This window comes from Sturnira hondurensis, unplaced genomic scaffold (genome assembly GCF_014824575.4).
Source record: "Sturnira hondurensis isolate 20B ecotype Veracruz unplaced genomic scaffold, ASM1482457v3 Scaffold0002840, whole genome shotgun sequence".
NCBI classification, from domain to species: domain Eukaryota; kingdom Metazoa; phylum Chordata; class Mammalia; order Chiroptera; family Phyllostomidae; genus Sturnira; species Sturnira hondurensis.
In genome coordinates this window covers 30,756,316-30,774,576 of record NW_028075471.1, presented here as the reverse complement: position 1 = coordinate 30,774,576, position 18,261 = coordinate 30,756,316, and the positions used below count along the sequence as shown (strand labels likewise).

Here is an 18,261-nt window from a genome sequence, read left to right as displayed (position 1 = left end):
GTACAGGAAGAAAGGCAGGAGGGGCAAAGAAGAGACCGGTGGGAGGCCTGCACCTCATTGGTTTCCACCTGCTCCGCATATACCCTTCTTCACCTAAATCAAACAGAAACCCATGTTCTCGACAACACAGGAGTGGAAGACATCAGGAGTTCATTATCATTGCTATAAATACAAGGCTACACATTGTCAGGCTATAAACATGAGTAGTTAAGGAAACAGCTAAGGGCCGCTTGGGGAACACACTTTGAGGGCAGCTGCTACAGAACCTGAACCTGGAGACAGGTTGAAACCCTTGTGTAAGTTAAGATATTCCCCGCTCGCACCAGTGGCTCCCTCACCTGTGTCCCCAGGTGCTTCGCACAAGCCTCCACTCCAGCCCAGGCACTGCCTCTCCCACCCCTCACGCACTAAGGGCCCTGAAGAGTCCCTGGCTCGGTAGTACCAGCCGCTCAAACTTTGCGGGGCTGAGTGAACCCTCCACGAAAATCCTCCCGGCTCCTCCTCCGCTGCCAGGAGAGCACAGGACAGGGGAGAAAGCGAATCCTCGCCAAACCATCCCTGCGCCTAGAGGAACACATCCAGCCTGAGACCCAGACTTCCTGCATCCTCCAAGGGGCCTGAACACGAGGTGTGACCGGGATTTTCTGGCCACACCAAGGACTTCGGGCTGCTCAGACTTGTTTCAGTTTTCACGCGCAGTCAGTCTGCTTCCTCCCCCCTCGGGCCACGCCTGGAACAGCCCACCTCCCCAAGGCTACTCCTCCAATCGGGCAATTCACGCTCATCTTTCAGATCCCTCAGACGTCGGCCCCTCCAGCAGCCTTCCCCGACCCCCGCCGAGTCTGGATCCGGAGCCCCCTCTGTGACTGCCCTCCCTGGGTTCTGAGTTGGAGTTGCCCTTGAGTCGGTTTCCTTTTCTAGACCGTGAACTCTGCCGGGGCGAGAGGCGATCTTGTCCTCTCTTCAGTCCCCACCTCTAACGGCACCGCCTGGAGCACAGGAAGGGCTCCCGATACTTGGGAATAAATTGAAGGAGTGGAGTGTCCCCGGAGTGGGGTGCTGGCCGTGTGTATCCCGCACCGCAGCCCCTCCTAGGCCTCAGTGTCTCCGCAGCTCAGACCAGGGACCCCCCGGCCGAGGCGCGCCTGTGGCTGGGACCCGCCTCCTTGATCCCGAGCGACCCCGCCCGCCCGCCGCGCGTCGCTGGCAGGAGCTCGCGGGCGGCGGCTCCTGGGCGGGAGCCCGCGGAGCAGGTGGGGGCGACAGCCCCGCCTCCGCGTCCCGGCAGCACCAGAGCTGGCGGCCAGGGAACGAGCGGGGCGCACCGAGCACAGCGGGGAGCGCAGCCGGAGCGCAGCGCGGCCGCAGCAGCGTCGCCGGGAGCGCGGGCGCTGCGGGACGGAGCCCGGAGCCGGAGCCTGCAGGCGGCAGCGGCGGGGACGTCGGCCGCAGCTCGAGTTCCGTCCGGGCCCAGGCTCGGCCAGCGGCAGGTAGCGGCTCTGCGCGCGTGTCCGGTCGGTGACTGAGGGTTGGGGGAAGGGCTATCGCGGCGGCTGCTCGGCCGGTCCCGGGGCGGAGTGACCCTCGGCGGGGACAGGGATGCCCCGCGAGTGCCCGCGTCCCGTGGGCCTTCCCCCGGGGCCGTCGAAGAGGTGCCGCGCTGCACCGTCTCCCCGCCGCGCTCTACCTCGCGGGCCGGGCCGTGACGGGATCGCGGAAGGAAGCGGTCAGCGCGGGGTTGTCGGGTGACTTCCCCTGACCCGACTGTCCAGTGAGAGGCCCCTAGCGCCAAGGCCGCCCGGCCTGACCCTTTCCCAAGCCCTCCCTTCCCCCTGTCATCCCCAGAACAAAAGGCCCCCTCTCTCTGAGGCGGGGGCTGTCTGGGGCGGAGTAAAGAACTAGGAAATCGCAGAGCTGGAGGTGGCTTTGGGGGCACAGAAACAGCCCCCCGTGTGGAACAGTCTGGAGATGGAAAGTGACTTGCCCAAGGTCACACAGCTCGCGGTGACCAGGCTGGGGCCGGGGCGCAGGTCTCAGGACTGCCCTCCCAGGGCTCCAGAAATTTAGATGTGGCCAGGAATGGGCGGTAAGGTCCTTTGGAGGAGTCCGGAAGAGGTGGCGGAGACCCTCCTCTCTCCCACCCCCTCAGTGCACCCCGCAGGTGGCAGGGCAGCGGGGTTGGGGGAGAGGGCACTGCGGGTCTCGGTGCGCCGTGCGTGTGGGGAGCCCGGCCCGGCCCCCGTGGGCGGGCTGGCACGGCTCGCAGGAACACTGCCTTCTGAACGTGGTGAGCCAGCCTCGTGGAGGTGCCGGTGGAGGGAGCGGGGGCGACTCGGGACCGAGTGTGCTGCTCCCTGGAGAGAAGTTCTGCCGGACGGGGGAGTGCTGCCCCCACTCCCATCCCCACCGGCCTCGCCCTCCCTGCCACCCGGGGTGTTCTGTGACGGGGCTGCGTTTGGAAGGAAAGTTACTCCGCAGCGGGAAGTTGGGCTGTCACTTCGCGTATCTGAACCTCGGGTCTTGTCTGCAAAACGAGGGCCTTGTTCGACAGGACCTGCGTGATTTAGAACATTCGGGCCCTTCTCCCTTCCAGAATCTTCCCTCTCTTCAGAGGAAGGATTGGAAGTACATTCCTTGTGGTCAGTAATAACAGTTATCACTGGGACTCCAACCTCCCCTGAATACTTTTTCTTCAGCTTTAGACAAAGCTAATTATGGTGATGGATGTTAGAAGGAGGGGTGCCTTCGGGCCTGGTAGTGACCTTGACAGGGCACCAGGTGGGGGGAGGCTCCAGGGGTGCTGGGGAAACTCCCCACCTCCACCTAAGTAGTGGTCACACAAGTGTCCACGTGCCAACATTTATGAAGTTATTCCCCAGGAATGAGTGCACATGGTTTAGGTAAGTCTTCCCTCACCAAGAGAGTGAATAAAAATTGAAGGCCGGAGTCTACTCTCTGTGGCAGCCCCCAGATAGTACAGCTTTCCAGCCAATGCCTTTTAGAGACACATTTAAAAGCCGCAGAAACCAAACCGGGAAAAATGAAAAGGACAAGGGAGCAAAAGAACTTTGGGGAATTACAGGAAATAGAGTAGATGCTGCAGGGTGTGGGAGGAGGGTGGGGGGTGGCTTGACCGAATGCCTTAGCATGCATCCCCTCATACAATACAACACAACTGTGGCCATGCCTTTTTGCAGCTGAGAAAACAAAAGGTCACGGGGTTACATGCCTTGCTCAGAGGAGGAAGAGTTCAGAACCTGGGGGTGCACAGACCTCAAATCCTACATAGGCGACTGACTATAAACAGGCTGTTTGAGCCGAGGGAGTCAGGGCAGAGCCCTCCTGAGGCAGAGACCTGAAGGCTGGCTCCCTGCCACGCCCCCTTTGTGTTCCTTTCCAGGAGTCTCTTGTTTGCATATAATTGTCAGTGTGCTGCGGTGTCACGCAGCCTGGAGTCAGCCAGCAGCAGAAGGGATGGAGGCAGCGTGTGTCTAAGAACATACAGTTTTAGGAACGGGAGGAAGCCAGCTGGTCCAGCCTGGCAACGCTCTTTTTAGGGGATTTATCGTTCCGAAAGCGTATAGCACAGGTTGTGATTTTACAGTCACTTAAGCACACACGGAGAATAAATAAAGTAGCTTAAGAAAGGTCTGAGAAACCAAGATGTGATTAACTCTAGAAGAGAACATGTAGCATTTTCACCAGGAACAGTCAACTTCCCTACATTCTAGGATTTGTAACTATAAGTTCATTAATGCTTAAGTTAAAAAAAAAACCTACAAAAGTAACTTGGCAAACATTGTTATAAATACCCCTGAAATTTGGTGCAGAAGTATTTAGAACTTTAGGGCACAGTAATGTAATACCCAGAGGGAAATCTTGGGAGATAGGTCCTCACGTGTGGTCTTCTAGCGGTTTCCTACTTCTGCCCACAATTCAGAGTGTAGAGAAGTAGGATCGTTGATTTTACCAGCCAGTTTCTGACTGCAGAGTTGAATGTTTGTCTTACTCTTGGGGTGATCACGGTTTGGGTTGGAGAATCGGGATGAGGTGGGGAAGTTGCCGAGGTCTGAGTGCCGAGGTCTGAAGGCACTCAGCTGAGTGCCGTCACGCCTGAAGATGCATCATCACCAAGTTATCCCTGGTAGAGTCTTGCCTTGTCCCCATGGTGTTCCTGCCATCTGGCTGCTGGAGTATTTAGAAAAGAGCTGTAATGTTTGACTGACTGCAGAGAGCACGGCAAAACAAACTTGGAGAGGGAACTCTGCAGTGTGAGCTGGGGCTGATGAGGCAATGATTAATTCCTTTTTGTTCAGTGCAAAACCAAAGAGGCATAGGGTTCCCAGCTGTCGCAGAGCAGGCATAACACGTATGTTTTCTCTGCGGCTCCAGCCAGTAACACACCTGAAACTCCCCCTTTGCAATAGACCTGTTCCTTAGACCTGTTCAAGTGGGAACCTGACCCGTTCCGTTATGCAGCCGGGCGACCGTGCCGTGTGCTGCAGCAGTGGCGTGCCAAAGGGGCACAGTGAAGCGGAGCGAGTGTGGCCCAAGAGCCCGGCGAGCCTCCTGGGGGCCAGGCACTGCGGAGGATGATTTTCAAGTGTATCTCGAAGGAATATTCATCCTGTGTGGGCGATGTATTCCCGCAAGACACTGATTCTGAGAGAGTGCCATGGAGAAATGAGTGCCAGGCTGCCAGGGACTGACTGTAAGTCAGCTCCTGGAAGGAGGCAGGAAGAGGCGGGAGCCAGCCTCTGTCCTTAAGTTTCTGGAACCACGTGTGTGTCAGAACAAAGCGCCCGGCCGCCCTGCACTCAGCTAAAGGCTCACAGGTACTGAGCACTTAGAGTGCTGGTCTAGGCTACGAGCTTTATAATCTGTGTAAAATCACTGAAACAGCCTCATCAGGGAGTTGATTCTTCTTATTCACATTATCAGCTAGGACACAGAGGCCAAGAGCTAATGTGCTCTAAGAATGATCATGTCACATCCTGCTCTGGTCTGCCAGCAGCCCACTCTGAATCCCAAGGTGCCCCTTCACCTTTCTGACTCGCCCTTATTGTACCCGAGCTCCTGGGGGGCAGGGACTGGGTCCACTTCACCTCTGTTCCTAGCACCTGGGCCATGCCTGGCCATAATAGGCCCTGAGTGCAAGGGTGAGTGAGTGAATGAATATTTTTATGATTCAAGATCAAAAGCCAATTATTTCCGGATTACCTGTCCTTTGGATTTTTACTGCCTCGTTCTGTCTATTGATATGGATTCTCTGGCATCACTGTGCGGACAAAGTGTATAATCGATACCTCCTTTAAAGATGGGAAATGCTAAGCTCAGGCCTCTACTTCTTTTAGAAATGAAATATTTATTGTTTCTTCTTTTGTATGACTTATGTAATTCAGACTGCCTGGGTTTGAATCTTGCTTCTATCACTTCTTGTGTGGTTTTGGGCACATTCCCTAACTTCCCTGAGACTCATCTTTCTCATCTGTGAAATGGGCACCATCACAATGGTACTTATCTCCTATCAGGGCAAATAAGATAGGTTCAGTACTAAGAACGACAGTGCCTCGTTCATAGCAAAGTTCAACAAACTAGGGATTACTTATTATCATGATTATCTGATGCTTTAAAAAATTAGTTGCCTCAAGTGTTCCCTGTTTCATAAAGCATTTGAGGAGCTTACAAATATAGGTAGTAAGAAACACAAAATTCTTAGGTAATGAAACTGGTGCCAAGAGGACACACAGACTAGAAAACGAGATCAAACCAGAGCTGTTCTGGAGAACAAGAATACGTGTTAAGGCACAGGTGTTCTCCAGAGATGCATTTCCTAGCAGGTCTAACATAGTTTCTGGAGATGCGAGTAGAAATCTGTCAGCTTCCCAGTAGCCAAAACAAAGAGGAAAACACAAACAGTTGTTACTCAATCCACAGTGACCACGAGATAAAAACAGATCAGTTACCCAGGTTTTCCTGGTCCCGAAAACTGGGATAATTTTCTCCTGATGGGTCTTCAAAGCAGTCACTGTCGCCATAGATCTGAGTCTCCAGCCTGGTCCCTGCCCTGAGGACAATGGAAACTTTGTGGATGAAGGCACACAGCGAAGTGTTCGCTATAATGTTACTGACTGTAGTTCCAGAGACCCAATCCCAGAGGCCAGCCGGGACTGCAGTCAAAGCTCTTCTGTGAGGGGCCAGAAATCTGTGGTGCAAGGACGTGCTACTTCCTGTTTTATTATACACCCAAGAGAGTATTATACACCCAAGTATTTATTATACACCCAAGAAAGATTCTTTTTCCAAAGGTTATCATTCTTGTGAGAATCAGGTGAACAATTCCCTTTTAAGAACATTTGTTCTGGCTGAAGCCATTGAAATGAGCCAGATGGGTTCACCCGATGCAGACGAAATCTGAAGGGTGTCATCATGCACACACACTCATTAGTAGACATGTGTGTGCTGGTGAATTTTCTTATTATTGGTGGTCCCATCAGCTCCCTTTAGCTGCAGTTTTATCACACTGTTTGGAAAAATAAAACCTCGGTGCTCTCCAGTATCTCTTAAGCCCCTTATTGCTTCCGGTGTGTCTTGGCAGTAAGAATAAATAATATTTTATTTTAAACTACTTTTAGTAACCAAAATAATGATCTTTTGAGATATATATATATATATATATATGCACTAAAAATTTGGATATGTTGTGCATATACGTGTAAGACTTTCATCAGGATTCCAGCAGCCAAAACAAAGCAACGTACCCGTCAGAATCTGGCTCAAACAGTTACATGTTTCGCCGTGTTGTAGAACTGGACTCCCAGGAAAAGTGGTCCAGGGCCAGTACAGGAGGTCAAATGACGCTCTCAGGGCATCAGCCTGTTTTCACCACCTTGGCCTGTAGGGCCTCATCCTGAATCTGGTTGCCTTGTGGCCACAAAATGGCCACTGCATCTCCGGGCTTACCTCTGTAGTACGGGCAAAAGAAAAGGAAAGTGTAAAAGCCAAAGACTGAGGACCCTTCTGCTGGAGGGTATTGCTGCTTTATTTAGCAAGTGATGCTCTCCTTGGGGACTTCCGCCTCATCTCATTGGCCAGGATGGTGTAATGGGTTACTCTAAATGTGTAACAGTCTGAGAAACCAAATATTTTTAGCTGAGCAAATTGCAACTGCCACCCCTCCCCCGAATTAGGGCTTCTGCTCTGAGAAAGAAGAGGGAACCCTGGTTGAGTAGGCGACCCGCAGTATCAGCCACCTGACTGACTTCCATCATTAGCCGTCCAGGTACCTGACTTTATTAGACAATACAGAAGGTGACGCAGTACCTTAAAGTGCTATAATTTCCCAGTTCTCTGTACAGTTAGCATTAGAAAATGGAACACACCCGGCTGCCTATGTTAAGATTCCTACATTGCTATCACCAGCCCTGCTTTTCTGAATTTCAGATCTAAATTTCCATTTGCCCAAAGCACCTTGTGTGCTTCAGATTAGACTCACTTTTCCCTGCCTGTTCACCCCCACACTTTCTCCTGTCTTCTTTGTTTAACACCAGATTGTCTTGGCAAGGAGCCTTGGGGTTACCCCAGCCACTTCCTCCCCACTTATCCCAGACATCCAAAACAACACCCCCCTTGGCCCTGTCTCACTGCCTGTCCTAACTCAAATAGATGCCCATCCTCCATCACGTGGATTGGCCCACTTATAGGCTGCTGCTTCTTCCCGTAACTCATTCTCCACACAGGATGCCCACAGTGCTGTCTTTAAAACAAGAATGCCTACTGTCATTCCCTTCTTTAAAAGCCTACAAACTAAGGCTCGAACTCCTTGACAACCTGGCTCTGTGGGCACATGCTCCTTGTCACCAGTTGCCACACATAGACAGGCGGCACAGCTTTGCTCTGCCCTCTCCCCCACCCCCTTCAACCAGGGGAGGCCTGGCTCAGAGCTCTCCTTGCTTTTCACTTGTCCGTAACCCAGGGAAGCAATTAAGTACATATTTATGCACGTTTCCAAAGCATTTTATACTTCTATTGGTATTTTTGTCCTGGATGCTGTTTTGCCTGATGTTAATCATGCTGCACCAGATTTTAAAAAAAAATAAAGTAACAGCCTTCTGAGATTAATGCACATACCCTGAACATCACTCTTTGGAAGCATCCCATTCAGTGGTTTTTAAAATCTTCAGAGTCACACAACCATGCCAACCTCTAATCCCAGAATAGTTTCCTCACCGCCCCCCGAAAAAATCCGTTAGCAGTCACTTCCCATCCTTCCCCCAAACCCTCAGCCCTGACAACCACTAATCTGCTTTGTATTTCTATGGATTTACCTATTCTGGACATTTTGTGTAAAAGGAATCATGCAACATGTGGCCTTTTGTGATCGGCTTCTTTCACTTAGCATGACGGTTTTGGAGTTTATCCGTGTTGTAGTACATATCAGCACCTGCAGTGCTGTATGTATCAGCGCTTCCTTCATTTTGCTGCTGAAAAATGTTCCATATGACGGCCATACTGCAGTTTGTAGATTCGCTCCTACACTGAAGGGCATTTGGTTGGTTTCTAGATTTGGACCCTTAGCAACAACACTACCATAAACACTCACGTGTGAGTTTTTGTGTGGGCATTCGTTTTCATTTCTTGGAGTGGAATTGTTGGGCCTGATGATAACTGTTTAACATCTCGAGGAACTTCTGATCTTCCCAACGGGGCTGCCCCATCGGCATTCCACCCTCGGTGTACGAGGGGAGGGTCTACACCAGGTTTGCTCGTCTATCCTGGGTATGGTTTTCAGTCTTTTCCTTTCAGAGTTTTAAAAGTCCTTTTAGCATGTCTGTCACGAAGAAGACAGAGCTGATTTTTTAGAGCAGTTTGCATATTTCTGTCTTTTAGTAAGGGAATTTAATAATATGTTTACAGTTATTGTGACTGACATGTCAGAACTTACTTTTGTCCTTTTATATACTGTATGCTTCATTGTTACCTTTTTCTTTTTCCCTCTTTGCCTTTTCCTAGAAAAGTGCCTGGCACATAGTAACTTTCTATGAGTAAGACTATGGACTACCATTTGCAGATAGTAGCCATGTGTCTATAGGTTGATTTACTCATCAAATATATGTATATTGATCGCCGCGATTCCTATGTACGGTTTTGCTGTGTGACTAGCAGAGTGTTTAACACAGAGAAGAAGTTCAGCAGATATTCGCTCACTGACTATGCACAGTGCGCTGCATTTATCAGAGGTTGGGTGGAGCGGTGAACAGTGCCCGGAGGTTTGGGGTCAGTTCACTGAGTCTGGGTATGGTCCTATGATGTCCCAACTCTTGACCTTGGGCAGATTACTATATATCTTTGAGCCTTTGTTTCTTCATGTGTGAAATGGGGTAATAACATCTGTCACGTAGAGTCATTTCAGGGGATGAAAAATAATTATGGAAACAACAAACAAGGTTCCCAGCACAGGTGATTCCCTTCGTGCATTTGGATTATCAATGTGTTGGTGAACTGTTCGCCAAAGCCCCTGCCAGTCGCGTATACCAGTGTTAAAACATCAGTTGTGTTTACCCAGGGAATAAACTTACAGTAGAAAGTGGCATTGGCCCCTTTGCTATGTGTCTGACATAAATTATTGCTGCCCTAATAGAGCAGGGGATGTGTTTTCCTCATATGCTAGAACCAAGCAAAAGGACTAAAGGTATGCTTTGTACTGCCTTTTAACGACAGAAATAGATTTTAAATCTGTAGCATTGCTTAAAGCCATTGGTTTTTCTAACACCCTTTTAAATAAAACATTTTTCTTCAGTTGTGCTGCTCTCCAGCCAATACCACAGCTTCAGAAATAGGTAATCTAACTGCCCCCAAACAAGACAAGCAGGTGAACGTTTTTCCCGAATTAAAAATGAATTCTTCCCCATTTTAACAGCTTTTGCAGGACTCTTTTTTTTCCTTCACCCAAATGTGTATTGCCTAAGGTTTTTTGGGGGGGGGGGTTTTGCCTAAGCTTTTAGAAATTCACCTGCAGACTGACAGGGATCAGTGACAGCTGGAACCAGCTCACAGATGACTCATGCCTCATGGACAGTACTGCACTAAAACTGTCCCTCGCTGCATGCTAACAACCACGGGTTAGGAGAGCATCAAACTTCGGAGTTGCAGGTTGGTGTGAAGAGAGGGCTTTTATTCTGCCCTTGGCTGTTTTCCGAGCACCTGGGTCAGCCGCCTCGGACACTCATGGGTGGCTGTGAGGGTGATGGCCAGCTGTTTTGGAAGTTCGTGTGCAGGGCCAGCCCAAGGAGGCCCAGGGTCAGCCCTCAGCACTGATCCTTATGGACTCAGCCGCTGATCACTGGACAAATGCTCAAGACGAAGTTATGTTTTTCTTTATTCATTTGTATTTACTTTTTAGATGTGGAGAGGTCTCATAGTTCATACCATACAACATATTTTTAAAAACATTGCTTCACAATAGTCCCAAGAAGGCAGCCCAGAACTTTTACTTTTTAAATTAGTCTTTCGGACAGGTAACCATGCAGGCATACTTCAAACGCATAAAAAGGATCTGCCAGTCTTTCTCATACCCCAGTCTCAGGCCCTCTTTTTATCCATTCTTCCAGAGATGTTTCAAACAGATATACACACAAGCATGCACGTGTATATGTATCTTATATATGTATCTTACAGGTGTGCTTCTAGGCTCACACACATGACATAAGTAACGGCATACTCATTCAATATGTACATCTCTGCTGCCGGCTTTTTTTCACTTGACCTGACCTGGAGACCCCTCCACAGTGGCACGTGTAGGACGCCCATGTTCTTTCCAACAGCCACCTGCTGTGCCATGAAAAGGTGTGAACTGTAATTTAATGACCGGTTCCCAGCCAATGGCTATACAGGTTATATCCAGCCTTTGGCTATTAAAAAGAATGCGGCAATACACATTATTTCTCACCATTGTATCAGTGAGATAAGTTCCTAGAAGTAAAAGGTATATTTTTAATTTTTGATACACATTTGCTCATTGCCTTTTACACAAAAGAATATTGAGTTATATTTCTGCCAACAGCTAGGAGGGTCTGGTTCTCTGTGCTCTCTCCACCACACCTTCATCGAATCTCGATCTTGGCCGGTCTAAGTGAGAACGGGTGTCCCAGCGTGGTTCTGACTCGCGTTGTCTCGTTCCGAATGTGGCTGAAATGCCACTCATGCCGTCTCCTCGGTGAACTGTCGGCCCCTTGTTCGTTCTTCTGCTGTGTGACCGATCATTATTATGACTTTGTGGGAAGACCTTCCTTAAACAAGAAGTGAAGGGAAAGGGCCATTTTGCTGTAATTTTTATTGTGCTGTAATTTTCCTCCACGTTTGGGATAGAACTTCCTTTGTCAATGTCATTTTCCTCCAATTTGCGGTATGGCTTTTGGCTTTGTTTATTGTGGTTTTATGTCCGTGTGTATGTGCTTATTTTTGTAGAAACCTTTTTCTTTATAGCTTTTAGAAAGACTTTTCTGACTTTGACAACTAAAAAGAATTCTCCTATATTTTGTTCTAGTATGATTGTAATGACCTTTCTTAAAAAATTATAATTTTCATCCCTTTGGAATATATTTTAGTGTAAGACATGAGATCCCTACCTGGTTTTCTAACTTTTTCCCCAGATTGCTACCCAATTCTCTCAATAACTTTAATTAATAGCTTATCTTTTTCTCACTTATATGCAGTATCTTTCTTTTTATCGTAGCCAGATTTTCCAAAAATTAGGTCAATTTCTAAACTCTTTGTTCCATTCACCTCACTACTTCTCCATTTAATAGTACCAATTTTTTAAAATAAATGTGGCTTTATGATTTATTTAATATCCAGTGATTTTAGGTTTCCATGTGAACTGTGGTATTGTCTGGTTCTTTTAAAAAAAAGTTATTTTCATTGTGATCACATTAAATTTATAAATATAAAGAACATGAATATTTGTATGATATTTAGTTTTCCTAACTAAGAATAAAGTATAGTTTTCAATGTCTTCCCTGAATCTCAGTAATGTTTTAAAGTTTTTTCATGTCAGTCTTTTCACAATTTGTTAAATTTATGCTTAGGTAGGTTTTTAACAAGTTGCTATGGCAAATATAATTGGCACTTTATTATATTTTCTAACAGTAATTGTTTATACGAAGGAGTACTTCTGAATTTTGTCTATTGGATTTGAGGAGCCACCTTTTCAAATTCTCTCATTGTTTGTTTGTTTTTTTAATATTTATTTATTTATCTTTAGAGGGGAAGGGAAGGAGAGAGGAAGAGAAACATCAATGTATGGTTGCTTCTCGTGCATCCCTTGCTGGGAAATGGCCCCTGCCGGGAACTGGCCTGCAACCCAGGCGTGTGCCCTGACTGGGAATCGAACCGCGGTCGTCTGGTTCGCAGCAAATTCTCTCATTGTTTGAAATAACTTTTCTGTTGATTCTCTCAGAATCATGGGCATTGCCACATCATCTTGGGAAAAAAATGATCATTGAATCTTCTTTCCAAGTATTACATATTTTATTTCTTACTCCTACCTAATTAAAATGACTGCCACCTTTAGGATACTGATAAACAGTAGTGGTAATGGGGACATCTTTGTCTTGTACCTGATTTTCATTGGAGTTCATTCTTTCCTCATTTACCATGATGTATTTTGAGTTATAAATGTAACAGGAGAGGATCTTATGTTTTTTTTTCTTTTGTGCGTGTAATATGGTGAATTCAATCAGTACATTTTCTAGCACAGAAACAGCCTTGCATTTCATTGCTTCTTGGATGATATGCATTATTTTTCATGGGTTGCTGAATTCTGTTTACTTACACTAACTGTTTTTTCCCTCCAAATTCATAAATGAGATTGGTCAGTAGTGTGGTTTGTTCTGTTTTTCTCAAGCTTGGGTCTGACTGCTACACGGTACCTAACGGCTCCTTGGAGGATGGGCAGATTCAGCCTGGGACCTGTCTGGGCTTCATGCTTCTTAGGGGTTTGTCTCTGGCAACTTCACTTTTTCTTCTGCTTAGATTTCTCCATGTCTTAGCTGGTTTAATAATTCACATCTTCCTAGAAGGTTATCCATTTTGATCCAGGATTTCCAATTTCTTTGTCAAGATTTAAGCGAAATTTTTTTTCATGTCTTCCATTGCTATCATTTATTTTCCCCTTCTCATGCCTTATTTTGCCTATTTGTGCTTTCTCTTTTCTCTCGTCCTCATTTTTGATTAGGTTAGAGGATTACTTAGATTTTTTTCTGTTTTTTAAAGAATAAGTTTTGGGGGGGAAAAGAATAAGTTTTTGGATTTATTAGATTTATTGGCAGTGAAACGGCACCAGACTGTTACAGGCAACTGGACCTCAACCTTGGCACTTGAGTTCTGGCTGGGAATGAATTCAGAGCCAACACTCAAACCCTATAAGAAAGTTTACTTGAAAAGTCAAAAAGGTAGAAGTGAGCCGTAGAAGAAATGGGCTCAGGAAACAACTTACAGAGGAAATAAAAAACTAAAAGACCCCTTGGAATTTAGGAGAAAGAGAAAGGCAAGGAAAGTGTGGCTGGGTGAAGGCAGTGGGGAGGGGCACTGCTGTGCGCCCTAGAGAGAGCCACATTGGGTCCTTTGTCTTGAAGGCTTTTATCTGCTCCCCAGAGGGTTTCAGGGGAGATGCCAGTGAACAATCCCAGTGGAGAGTTCATCAATGTTCCAGATGTGTTCTTTCAGGGCTTTGGTCTCCACTGATTGGTTGGCACCAGGGCAGGGGGTCATCCGTCAGTGCAGCTGGTCCTGATGTTGGCCATGACGTCTCTTGTCTGGTTTTGCTGCCTTTCGGGGCCTGGAGCTGCAATACAACTGAGGCCTGGATGTATTTGATGCAGGTCAGAACCTCATTGTCCTGGGGGCTCAATGCTTACGGGTTATGCTGTGGCCTCCTTGTTCATTCCCTGTCTAAGGAGGCCTAACCTGCACGATTAGCGAAACGCCAGGGGAGAAAAGGTCATGAATCATGTGACCATCGATGTGAAAGGTCGGGAGTCTAAACTGCATGACCAGTGATATGCTAGGGAAGGGAAGGGCATCCTGGGGGCGAGGCCCTTGTCTTCCCAGTTTTGTACATTGTGAGGTACCTGGGGACTCTGCCCTGGCGGCCGCCCGTCCCTGGCCCCACGTCCTTGCTCTGCTGCTGTCCTGTCTGACCACAGTTTCATCAATGATCTTTTTTCTAATTCCCAACTACCCATTTACTTGATCATGAAATGCCAATTCCTTTCTTCTGCTTCTTTAGTTTAATGATATCATTTTCTACTGCTTGAGAGCTTCGAATTTCTTGTTTTAGAAACATAATTTCATAGAGCTATGACTTTGCTCTGAATCACACTTTAGCTGTTTCCATAAGTTCTGGTTTGTGATGTTTTCATTATCTTTATTTTCTAGGTATTCTTTAGTTCAGGTATTTATATCCTCTTTGTTCAGGGTTACAGAAATCTAGTTTTTATCCCAAAATGAATTCACATTTCTGAGTTTCCCTTTCCTTATTATCTTGAAGTGGTTTCCAAAATAGGGAGAACAGAGATATTGTCACCCCACCATCTGCAAAGCAGAAGTCCTTGGACTCACCTTTCCTCTGAAATGTGTTTTCTGATTTAAAAGACTAAAAAGACCCCTCTCTACTGCCCTTTAAGACGTGTTTCCTTTTTCATTTCCAAGAAGCCACCGTATCTTTAAGAAAATTGCATTGGAAAGAACTTAGCTTTTTGGATAGAATCATATTTTTTTTTTCATTTCTTTAATCCTTATCTCAAAGCTGTCTGCTTTTAGTCCCATGTTCATGCAAATTGAGAAAGAAGGAGAAGCCTGTACCCCTTTTTGTAAATGGAGAAGTAGATGGGCATTAAAGTGAGAATTGGAGACCAGTTCCCCCAACTGGCCAAGTACAAGCGTCCCTCTTTGATTCCGTCATTTCTAGCAGGGGAAGCTTTCCCAGTGAGCACTGTACACTTTGAGACCCCCAACCTCCAGAGTCTGTTCCCACACTAATAACGAGGTCTGCTGTTGGAAGGGAATTTCTCCTGCACTTCCCTTCCCTTCTTATTTTAGCTTGTAATATTTTTCTTTAATAATCATTAAGATGATTTCCTCTGCAAATTCACCCAGAACTTACCTCATGTTCTGCTGCTGAGGTGGGTCTCCATCTTTTGCTTGAGTGGTTGGCCTGACGATCCCTAATGTACAGGCGCCGGCAGAAGTGAGGCCTGCTTGAGTGCGGTTGGTAGGATAAGGGAATGTCTCACATGAGATGGGAAGCAATTTGAATATTTCACCTACTAGGTCACACAGTACGCTTGGCTGTGATATTGGTATGTCATAGAATTACATGCTTATGATTTGTAATAAAAATGGGGCACTGTTTATGCCGGACCCTGCATATGTTTTCTCTTTATTCCCATAGCACTACCAAGGCAATGGTGTTTAGCATTACCTTTGACCTTGGCTATACCAAGATACCTAAGACATAGTCTCTACCTTTGAATCATTCAGTAGGCTGTGGTTGAGTGACGGGAGACACACAGGCACGTGAACAGAAAATTGCCGGTGTGCCGAGTGCCCTAATAAAATTGTGAGCAAAGTACTACGGCATTAGGTGTCTGTGCCAAGAGAGGAGGAGCTCCGTGCAGAGAAGCTGGTGCCTGCGTGTGTCGTAGAGGACCAGAAGGAGTTTTCCACGTGGAGAGGACATCACATGCAGCCTGAATGGCATGGACAAAGACTTGGAGCCATTAAGGAAAAGTATGTAAGGAAATGTGATAGGTGTGGTGTGTGCAAAGGATAGGACACGTCAGGCGGAATGGAGGATAAGATTAGAACTTGACTCTCTACAGAGCCTTGAAAGGAGTAGATGTTACATTGGGGAGCGATGCCCTGTCGTCTGAGAGGTGAGACCTCTTGCCAGTTGACCAGATGTGGCTGCCAGTGAATTGCACTGGCTGTCATAGGAAGGAATCTGCCTGGTGGCAGAGATGAGGGTGGCTCCTTGCAGCAGGTTATTCTGACAGAGTAGGCAGTTAGATGTGAGCAGAGTAGGAATGATAAGCCAGGTACAGAAGGTCACCAGGGAGGAAAGCTGAGGGTACCTAGCAATGGGCAAAACTGAAAACACAAGACTTTGCCCCCCAGGGTGACCTTTCCTTTCCTCGCATATCACAGGTCATGGGGCTTACACCCCCTGACCTTTCATATCACTAGTCATGTGGTTCAGAGCCCCCCCCCCCCCCCCGCCGCACTGACCTTCCCTCCCCTGGCATGCCGCTAGTCATGTGGCAGACCCCCTCAGCAGAGGAGCAGGGGCTGGAGAACAGCCTCATGTCACTCCCTGGCATAACCACTCCCTTAAGCCCCAAACCCCCAAGACAAAGAGGTTCTGAACCACGTCAAACAATCTTAGGAACAAAGCCTCGGGTCTGCTGACCACGATCAGAGTTGGGGTCAAACCAGAGATGACATCTGGGCCTCAGTTGTGTTTCAGTGCCAGGCCCAGAACCTTCCCTTGCCTTTCTTCCTCCTAAGTGCCAAAGGCCCCCCTCCTTTTTTTTTTGTGCCTCTGTAACTTGTTTCCTGAGCCCATACAGCCCAGCTGGCTCACCTTTTCTCCCTCCATGACTTTCTAGATAAATGTTCTCTTATCATTGGAGTTCCATGGCTCTGAATTTTTTCTTTGCCAAACTCAAGCACCGAGGTTGCTGAACCGAGGTCTGGTAACATCCTGGTGCTGTTTCACCACTAACAGTGTGAGGTTCTAGCAGAACCTCACCCTTCTGTGAGGGACAGAAGGTGCCAGAATCTGCTTGGTCCTTGTCTGGCCCAAGCTATAGATGTAGGAATAAGGTGAAAATACGGAAACCCACATGAAGTCTCAGAAATGCGGGCTTATCTTATAGACTTGTACCCTCTGCCACCTCTGGTCGGTCCATTTTTTTCTCAGTGATGCTCAGAACAGCATTTCTATTCCTATTCAGGAATAGTTGCCATCCTAAATGAAAAGGCACCGCCTTAGCTTTAGAGAGTAAAACAGCCCTTCCCATAAAATCTAACATCATAAAATAGGGAGATGGTACTTTATTTTGTAAAATGACTCATTTTTATCACATTGATTGTGAGTTATTGTTGAATAATAAACTTCTTTTGTATATGCAAAGCATACCTTGACTTTCTAAAATTAGAGATGCCATTTTTCAGAAGCATAGCTGTTATGTAAAATGAAGCTTACTTATAAATGTGTGATTAATATCATGTATTTTTAATAAGCCTAGTTCTTATTTTAGCGAATTCAAAGGCAGCAAAAAAAGTTAAAAGACAGGAAATCAATATTTTTTCCTTTCACCCTTGGGATCCACACACAAAATTTTCATGGCGTTTAGCTGTAATATAAATACCTGAGTTGATGATAAATACTACCAATATCTCCCATTTTCCCTTCACCAAAGACCATGCAGATATTATAATGAATTCAATGAATAATCTGAGAACAGATCTGTGTTTCAGTAAGAATCTCATTTGGAAAAGCAATTTATGAGTTCATTGTAGGTGTGACTTACTAGGTTTCACACCAGATTGTGGTTCAAGTGTGTCTTCGTTTCAGAACTCACACAGACAATGCCGGAGGCATTTCAGGAGCTGATTAACTTTAATATCTGGGTAGAGCTGAGCTGACTCAGCTTCAGCAGCCACTGGTGGGGCTGGCGTTTCTCAGTTCTCAGAAATCCTTCATGTCACCCACATGAGAGGCGAATGGGCATTCAGGTCGGTTTCTCTTTCACTTTCGTGTGGCAGTTCCAATTCTAAGTACCGATGCCAATTTCATGACCGGTCTGCCAAAATTGATGAGTCCACAGAAACAACCTGTTTGGCAAAGAACGTCACTTACAACTGACTGTATGTGGCAGAGTTTCATCATAGGGTAGAAACAGGTCTTTTCAAACTTGTTTCAAACCACCTCCTAGAATAGGTCTTTTCAAACTTTAGGGGGCAAAAAATCACTTGTTGATAAGATACTCCTCATGATTCTGTTTCATGGGATATTTGGGGAACCCTGAGGACATGGCAAATGTGGTCACGTTCTTAGCATCTGATGGCAGTGGGTACATCATGGTGGGGTGCAGGGGGCGCCTCAGTGGAAGTCCTTGGAAGTCTTTTCACAGAACTGCCTCATGAACCCCGGACTCTGCTCACTCCCCACCATGCTGCCCCGCCTTCTGCTGACAG

General features: G+C 47.0%; 1 protein-coding gene across 2 annotated transcripts in view; it reads left to right on the top strand.

Moving 5' to 3' along the window:
• The first annotated feature begins 942 nt into the window (after window positions 1-942).
• The window catches only part of WIPF3 (WAS/WASL interacting protein family member 3), a 77,405-nt gene continuing 60,086 nt past the window's right edge, over window positions 943-18,261 (top strand). The window contains exon 1 of one of the 2 annotated variants that reach the window (XM_037041223.1): window positions 943-1,490. The gene's annotated coding sequence lies outside the window, so the exon portion shown is untranslated. The remainder of the gene's footprint in view (window positions 1,491-18,261) is intronic. The other variant, XM_037041224.1, reaches the window with a different exon arrangement.